The sequence below is a fragment of the Falco peregrinus genome, chromosome 3 (genome assembly GCF_023634155.1).
Source record: "Falco peregrinus isolate bFalPer1 chromosome 3, bFalPer1.pri, whole genome shotgun sequence".
Classification (NCBI taxonomy): Eukaryota; Metazoa; Chordata; class Aves; order Falconiformes; family Falconidae; genus Falco; species Falco peregrinus.
In genome coordinates this window covers 2,727,977-2,736,660 of record NC_073723.1, presented here as the reverse complement: position 1 = coordinate 2,736,660, position 8,684 = coordinate 2,727,977, and the positions used below count along the sequence as shown (strand labels likewise).

Here is an 8,684-nt window from a genome sequence, read left to right as displayed (position 1 = left end):
TGGCTGGAAAGCTGCCCAGTAGGAAAGGAGCTGGTGGTGCTGTTCAATAGCTGGCTGACCATGAGCCAGCAGTGTGCCCAGGTGGCCAAGGCACCCAATGGCATCCTGGCCTGTATCAGAAACAGTGTGGCCAGCAGGACAGGGGCGGTGATGGTCCCCCTGTGCTCAGCACTGGTGAGACCACATCTGGAATCCTGTGTTCAGTTTTGGGCCCCTCACTACACAAAAGACATTGAGGCACTGGAGCGTCTCCAAAGAAGGGCAGCAAAGCTGGTGAAGTGTCTGGAGCACAAGTCCTATGAGGAGCAGCTGAGGGAACTGGGGTTGTTTAGCTTGGAGAAAAGGGGGCCCAGGGGGGAACCTAATTGCTTTCTACAACAACCTGAAAGCAGGTAGGTGTTGCAGCACTCCCCAAACTATCAAGCTGCAGCAAGATCTTTTACCATCTCATACCAGCATACTCTTCATGCTAACCCCTCTGCTGCCTTCTCTTTGTCTCACCTCATCCAAGGCACGCACACACTCACTCACTCACTCACTCACTCACTCACTCACTCACTCACTCACTCACTCACTCGCGCGCGCTCTCTCTCTCTCTCTCTCTCTTCCTCTCTCTTCTCTCTGCTTCTTCCTCTCTTACCTTCTCTTCCTCGGCTGCTCTCTCTTCATTGGCTCTCAACCACTTCACTTAACCAGCCACAGCTGCACCTTATCTCCATCAGCCAACCCACCGCCCCTGAAGCCAGCCCACAGTTGTATATTATCAGTGATAATTAACCCAGCTTCATTCCTCCACAGGTAGGTGTCAGTCCTTCCCACAAATAACAAGCAATAGGACGAGAGGAAATGACCTCAAGTTGCACCAGGCAAGGTTTAGATTGGGTATGGGGGAAAGCTTCTTCACTGAAAGGGTTATCAGTCATTGGAACAGGCTGCCCAGGAAAGTGGTTCAGTGACCATCCCTGGAGTTATTTAACAGACGTGCAGATGTGGTCCTTAGGGACATGATTTGATTGACTTGGCGGTGCTAGGTTAACAGTTGGACTTAATCTTAAAGGTCTTTTCCAACTTAAATGATCCTATGTACATGTTTGTCCTTTCCTTGTGTATTCTTCTATTACGGACTTTGTTGCGCTGAGCAAAGCAGGCACCATGAAGCTCCCTACTCTTTCATTTTAGGCTTCACCGGGCAGCAAGATCAAGCTACCCTAATGCTACAGCTCATTGAGCTGTGCAGCAGCGTGAGCTGTAGGGTATCATGGGAGGACTGGAAATTTGCTGTTTGCTGCTCGTGGTCCTCTGTCAGCATTGACTTTGGTCTCATAGTGTTTCTGTGAATGAAAGCACTTTATCCCAGCTCAGCCATGGGAAAGGAATATCCTGCATATCGTTGAATTTACCCTTGTGTTGAAGAAAAAAATTACTGGGTCCAAATAGAACCACTTTTTACTGTGTGCTTTTTCTCCCCCTGGCTTTGATTTTGTATGTAAAAAAGAAATCTTTTTTGTTTACTAAGCAATACATTGACTACGTGGAAGACAGAGCAAGACTCATCAACATTAGTTGAAGCTTTCTGCTGGTCCTACTGAGATGTTAGGATCTCCACGTACCATCTCAACTATGCACTGCAGGTTCTGCTTTGAGAGTGGTGGAGGTGGGGATCGCCCAGCTGGGGTTGCTACATCCTTTGAAACAGTCCTGGTTGCTCTCATGTTGGTGAGGAACCCTGTTGGATCAAGAAGGTGCATCAGGCAAGGAAAGGTCAGTAAGCCTCATGTACTTAAATCTCCTTTCCACCCATGGGACTAGTCAGCAGACACATCAGCCCTGCTGACCAAGAGACATGCTTTCTAAATGTCAGGGGCATCATTTCTTTACTCTGCTGCTCTGTTGTGCTAACTCTGCAGTGAGTCTGCTGGGGCCGAGAGTGGCCTGGGCACAGGCACGTGCTCTGTAGTTGTCAGTCACTTCCCCGGAGCCACTGGGCAAGCACACAAATTTTGGCCATTACTAAAAGCCATTCATTGCACATCACCTTTCCCAGTCCACTCCTCCAGTTCTTGGCTTGGTCTGGGCACACAAACATCTACCCCTCGCTCCTGTTGGAGGTAGAGGGTGTGCTTCTTTGCCACTGTAATGATGATACTTCTGTGTTGCTTGTTGCAGGACAGGAAGGAGATGGTCAGAGCTCGGGTGGATTCTGTGTGTAATGGGCAGCCCTTCTGTGTCCTGTTCTTGTCTTTGACATCATCCTTTCATTGCCTGACTGGTCAAAAAACGGGGTTCTAAAAGCCCACAACAAGACAGCAAGAGCAGTTGTTACAGCCCTACAGCTGAATTTTGAAGGACTGCCGCTCCCTTCTCCAAGTCCTGCAGGAATGAGGGGGAGCTGGCTGGCTCAGGAGACATTATCTCACCAACATGCACAATACTTGGTGCAGCATCAAACAGCCTCTGCAGGGACTCACCTGGAGCTGCTGGTTGCCTGGATCTTGCCTAGGCAAACTCCAGATTCAGTGGGACCCAAGAGCTCTGTCTTTGTACAGAGCCAGGGGCAGTCACCTCGCATGGAAGCAAGGTGCCACCTATCAGCAGCATCGAGAACCATACTTCCAACTCCTACCCTTGCCCCCAGCAGAGCACAGGCTTTAATGATCTGTTGAACTTGCCCAAGAATGTAAATTGCCCTCATTATGCCTATCACATATGATATGAGACATGCAAATGCATCAAGCTGTCACCATCTCTCATCTTCCAGGGGACCTTCCTCTGAAGAACTCCCCCGTGTCACCCCCAGTTTTGAAGGTCTGGCGGAAACTCTTTTAGAGCTACACAAAATATTTAGCACAGGCCCACACACTCGAAATGGCACTTGTGTAACTGACAAACCTCTAGAAGTGGTTTTTAATTTATTGCAACAACACAATTTTTCAAAGTTTCCAAGATTTTTGTGCATTTTAGAGTGAAAGGACATTTATTGCCACTTTTATGTGTAAGCTGCCTGCAGCCCCATATGACTTGGGGTATAAGGCAGATGAGCGAAAGGCCTTTAAACTAGTGTTGTTGCGCCTCTGATCTTGATTGATGTTGACACCAATTAGCAGAAAAGGAATCTTCCAGATAAAGGAAAAGAAGATTTTATTAAGCCCTAAATGCCAAGAATTCAATGCAAAATTCATTAGTGCTTATGGCAGGAGTCCTACCAGCTATTGCCAAGGGGTTAAAGAGAAATAAAAATTACATAAATAAGATTTTCAGGACTTTTAAATCCTAGCTTGAACAGTAAATGCGTGTGAGTGATTTTAGCTTGCTATTCTACACCCCTGCTTTTAAAGGCTGTTCTGTTACACTTGCTAGTTTTAATCAGAGGCAACTCACACTGAAATCAGTTGTGTTCCCCTGAATGAAAAGCAAAAAGAAAAACAGAGGTAATATTTTTTTCATTCAGTTCTAAATCTATTTTTGTAAATGCAATATTCACCAGGTAAAGGAAGAAGTCTTCAAATGGTATAAATAGAAATTTCACATGTATAAATATATACATGCACATATATGAAAATATACTATACAGGATCAAAACCTGATTTTAAATTTCTGGCTTAGGTACAGACAGTGACACAAAACCCATACTTGTCTTTGCAAACTTTTATCCATAAACAATTGCTCAGAAAAATAAAGGAGCTTTGCTAGTTTCCTTATGCGGTATCACCAATAAATTCCAGTTTAACAAAGCTCTGGAACAATATCAGAAAGCTTTGTAAAAACAAAGATTAAATATACTTTTTATAAACTAGACATTAGATTGTGACAGTCAGGAGTCTGCAGAACTCTGAGCACCTGCTCTGTAAGGGAAGTGCCACAGCTGCCTGTTATTCTAATTCACAGCTCTTACAGAAACTGTGTTTTGGAGCAGTAACAAATATTTGGGCAAGCTGAGGCAGTTCCTTCCTATGGCATGTGTTCACAGCACTCAAATATCTTGCATATTCACGGCTCTCCATGTTCACTAGATTGTGTTTTGCTGTCTAATGCTGAGCTCTTCAGCTTTGTAAGGGAAATCATAGTTCCCAGTTCTCAAAGCCAGAGCACCTGCCTGCCCAGAAACACATCCACAGATTTTCATTCCTCTCTCCTTACAGGTTGTCTGCTCTTCCAGTTCAAAGGACTGCACACATGAATGCAAATTTCTTACAACTCAATTTATCCAATGATAATTTAATTTCAACGTGTCCTAAGACATGTTCTTCCGTTGGCAGAGGATCCAGATGACCATCAGTTCACATCTGCTTGTCAGAAGCCCCAGGGCAAGCACTGACTCTGAATTTACCTTCCAGTCTCATTTACTGCATCAAGTGTCATCAGAGTTTTTGACAGCAGCATCCTAGACTCATAGCTAGAAATTTATTGCTATTTCTTGCTTGCTGTGGACATTAGGTATTTGGCTTATACGTCTCTCATCTTCCAGGACTAAGCATGGTAATTGTCTGTTTCACTTTGCTGGTGTAGTGCTATTCTCCTGAAAAGACTTAATCCCAGATTTATTTTAAAAATTAAGGCATCCCGTTGCTGCCTTTGCATTATTTGTTCCTGCCCTCCAAACAACCACTCTTCCTTCTTTAATATATACCTGTTGTCTCCCTGCTGCTTAAGGCAGGGTTTCATTTGTTATAAATTTGAGCAACTTGCCACAGAGTAAGAACTTTGCTTCCTGACTGGGGCTAAGCACCGTTTTTAATTTTTAAAAATCCTTGAAGGTTGCTTATAGAAAAAGAACAACACTGTGCTCTCTTGTTAAATCACATATTCTGAAAATCGGTGAGCCTGGAAACTCTGATTGGAAAGTGGAAAATAACTCTAGAAATGGGGATTTGGGGTTTCAAAGACTATGTTATGTTGACTCCTACTCCTACCTGATACTATATTGCCTCAGTTTTTCCTCAGTCCTTTTCAGCCACATTATTTTCTCACAGTATTTACATGTCCTGTAAATGAAGATGGACGTCTGTTCATTAATGGTAGTTATCTAAGCTGCTCTGTTCTTTAGCTCTTCATCATACTTCCTAATGTACCATTTTTATAACAGCAAACCTTTTTCAGCATTTAAATCTGGAGAGAAAGAGGGTTCCTGTTTGGAGTGTAAAACCCATCTAGCAACACCTCAGCGCTGGAGCTAGAGCCACCTGCCACCAACCTCCCTCAGTCCTTCAGCAGCGAGTAGCACACCGCAGAAAGCTGTTTGCTCCTCTAAAGGATCTCAGCTGCAAAATATTGGGGAGTGTTTGACCAAGAATTATGGACTATGACTACCGTCTGTGTATGCACATAACAATCCAGAAAGCACCTATCCAGAGAAGCGTTAAACATGGTTTCAACCTCTGCACCTCTAGAAGGATCTCTCATGCTGTGTTCACACAGCTGCAGAGGAATGTTTGAGACACCACTAGATGAAATGTATTTTTATTGTCTTTCTCTTGTTTCCTGATGAGGAAAAGATAGGGAAAACCTTGCTGTAGAAATAGAGCTTGGGAATCTGTCTCTCACAACTGTGTTGGAAAACTCCTTGGATGATCAGAGGGGCATTACAAATTTGAAATAACGGGGCATTGACTCAATCACACGATAGATACACCATCAATTGGATGACAAAAAAAAGAAAGAAATCTTGGTTGAAAATCTGTTTGCAGGGAGTCAGATCTATTTCAGCATTATGTATAGATTCTGTTAGTTCTTCCTTCATGACAAAGAAGACTTCATGGGATTTAAAATTTACAGTATAACAAGAATATTTTAAAGCTTTCTGATGCAGAGACAAAGCAAAATTTATAATTCTGCCCCTTTTCTCACTCTAGAGTTACCTGTAAGCAGTCATGCAGAGAACAGAAAATGGAAATTGAGTGTTTTTCATAGATCTTCAAATATAACAGCACCCCAGCAGAAATGCTAACATTGCCATCCCTGTCAGATTCTATGAATCCACAAATCCTGCTAAATACCTAATATCACGACTGAAGACGAGCCTAGAGGTGCAAGCTGTCAGTTATTTATAAAAGCCCTCTTTTCAGGACCAGCACTGACATCATCAGACAGAATGGTAGGGTTTTATTGTGGTAAACCTGAGTCATTGCCAGTGATCTTAACACCTACCTTTTCAGCTGATGCTTCAACACAAGTCATGATGGGTGGAAATGGTAGAAGGATGGACATGTGCGTACTTTGAATCTAGTCCATGATCCAAACAGTCTTCAGTCATGACTGACAAAAAAAGTACAATAATCTATATCAGGCCTCTATCATCAACGCCACCGCTGCGCAGAGAGATTATAATAGGTCCCATGAACTTGTAAAATGACTTCTAAAAATCATGGAAACTTTTAGTATCCACATTATCCTGTGGCAGGGAGCTTCACAGTTTAGCTGGAAATAGTTTAAATTGTCAAATGTAGGAAATACAAACAGGATTTTCTTGACCTGTAAAGTAACTTATTGATTGAGGGTATTTTTTTTCCAAACTGACAGAAGATGGAAGTCATGCTCTGTAGAACATGTAGATGTAATCCACAACAGCAGAAAAGCACCAACAATTAGTCAGAACCCTTCTACTGACTGACAAAAAGTAGACATATACTATCAGTGCAGACCAGTCTTTTGAGTACCCAAAGTGTGTAAATTAGACCCAAAGCGTAAATTACATATTAAGTGACAAGAATTTCAGAACATTGATCATCATGAGTCAGTCATTGGAGGAATAAATTCTTTCAGGAATGATAAAACTGCTGGTCTTGACGGCATCTGCCAGCTGACTAGATAAAATACCTTGGTAGAATGACAGTACTCCGACCATTTATTATGCATTCTGTCAGTGTGTTAGTGCATGTATATCACAGCACTCTAAAAATCAGAGAAGGATGCTTCAGAGCCAAAGAACAGTAGGCCTGTGTCCATACGGCATCATCTTCACAAATGGCATTAGCATCTGATCTTAATTAAATTAGTTATCACCATTTGCTAAATGGCTCCTAATACCAGAGCAAGCTGGACTGTTCCCAGAAAGTCCCTGCTGTTTAAGTGCTTAACATCACTGAGCAGTTCCAAGAGAGCCTTGGGAGGGCATGGACAGAGACCCAATGCCTGTAGATCCATCAGCAGCTGCTCATGACACTGGAAAAATCCAAAGTATGTAATTATTTGTAATTATTAAATTACACAAATTGATCACCACTCCATAGGGACTGCACACCGAAAAGTTTACATAAAATCACGTGAAAAATAGAACCAATGGTGCAGACAGAAATATGAACTGTCAGGAAAAGGTACTTGTGCTAATATTTTTAGCATCTGTCAGAATAAGCAACCAATCTATGATCATATAAAATTTTATTTCTTGCAGGTGACTCTAGACATCACAGTCCAAAATTAGGACTTCAGTTGTAAGGACTTCATGTCAAATCAAAACCATGTTGACCTGAGCAGCTTCCCTGGATATCTGATTAGCACATCCAAAGCCAACTGTATATGAATTCAGATGAAACATACATGAGTCTCTTCCACCTTTAAACTCAATAAGCTACTAAACAATTCTGTACATCCAAGACTGAGGGTGACTCACCCACAACTAGCACCTGGTCTATCTAGATATCATACTAAATTGCACACTCTTCTGAAGGCCAGAGAAATCAAAATGCAACGTGAGTGCCTGCAAGAGCTCCATTTCCAAATGGAGCTGAGAGGGAGATGAGGAGACCAATGGCAACCAAATAATGCTGTGAATCACTGCAGTCACACAATACTGCTCGGCACCTGTACATGGGCTCTGCGTGGGACAGGTCAGGGCTGACAGCATTTGTAGAGTTAGATAGGCTGCAGTGGCTCAAAATTGCGTTGTCTTACTGGATATTCTGGATCAGTCGAAATCAGTGTGTCTTTCTGGGGATCGTCCTGTCTGACATCGTGAAAGCACTAGCTACTAATAGCGAACGCACATTGCATGTTTATGGTGGTGCAAAAAACTTTTCTAGCTACAGCAGAGTTACAAAAGCTGTGGCAGCTACACAATTGGAAACGTACAACCTAATCAGTAAGAAATTTAAATTTAGCACAGATTTAAAAAAAAAAAAAAAAAGAAAAAGAAAATAAAAGAAAATTACCTTACCTAGTAACCTGAGAATGGATTGGAGACCTTCTCACATGAGTCAGCTGGAAGAACAAGAACATGCAGAAATGTGATGATTAGAAATACACAGAAATGTGTGAACATAGGCTGGTTGAACAGCAGAGCACATCGTGGTCTGCGGCACCGTGAAAGAATTGTAACATACTAAGGATTTAGCCTGGGCAACGCATACACTTCCTGAAACTCTATCAGAAAACAAGAAAAGGACATATAACAGGAAAAAAGAAGCACAGAAATAGCTGTGCAGGCATAGAAGGATAAACAACTCTTTTCTTCCCTTTCTGCAAACCAGAACAACGGCAGAAGACTGAAAAGCCTTTTTCAAGCCTAATGGTCCTTGACAGGAAAAAGGAAATAATGCCCTAATTGCCAAAAATGGCAAGGAGAGGAAAGAGGGCAGAATGTCACGGTTACAATTTGTTTCCAATTCATTCTCTCTTTCCAAGGTTCCTTCTGCCCTTTAAGAAATCAGAACTTAAAAAATAATGGACTAGACGATTTCCAAACCAGGAGC

The 8,684-nt window shown here is 42.5% G+C and overlaps 1 long non-coding RNA gene across 1 annotated transcript; it reads right to left on the bottom strand.

The window, feature by feature from the left end:
- Positions 1 to 627: 627 nt before the first annotated feature.
- LOC114012102 (uncharacterized) lies at positions 628 to 8,437 on the bottom strand. The gene is made up of 4 exons (XR_003554374.2): positions 8,316 to 8,437; positions 8,150 to 8,193; positions 6,145 to 6,252; positions 628 to 1,726 (listed from the first exon to the last, which is right to left on the bottom strand). It is a non-coding gene; the product is annotated as an uncharacterized LOC114012102 (long non-coding RNA).
- Between the last annotated feature and the right edge of the window lie 247 nt (positions 8,438 to 8,684).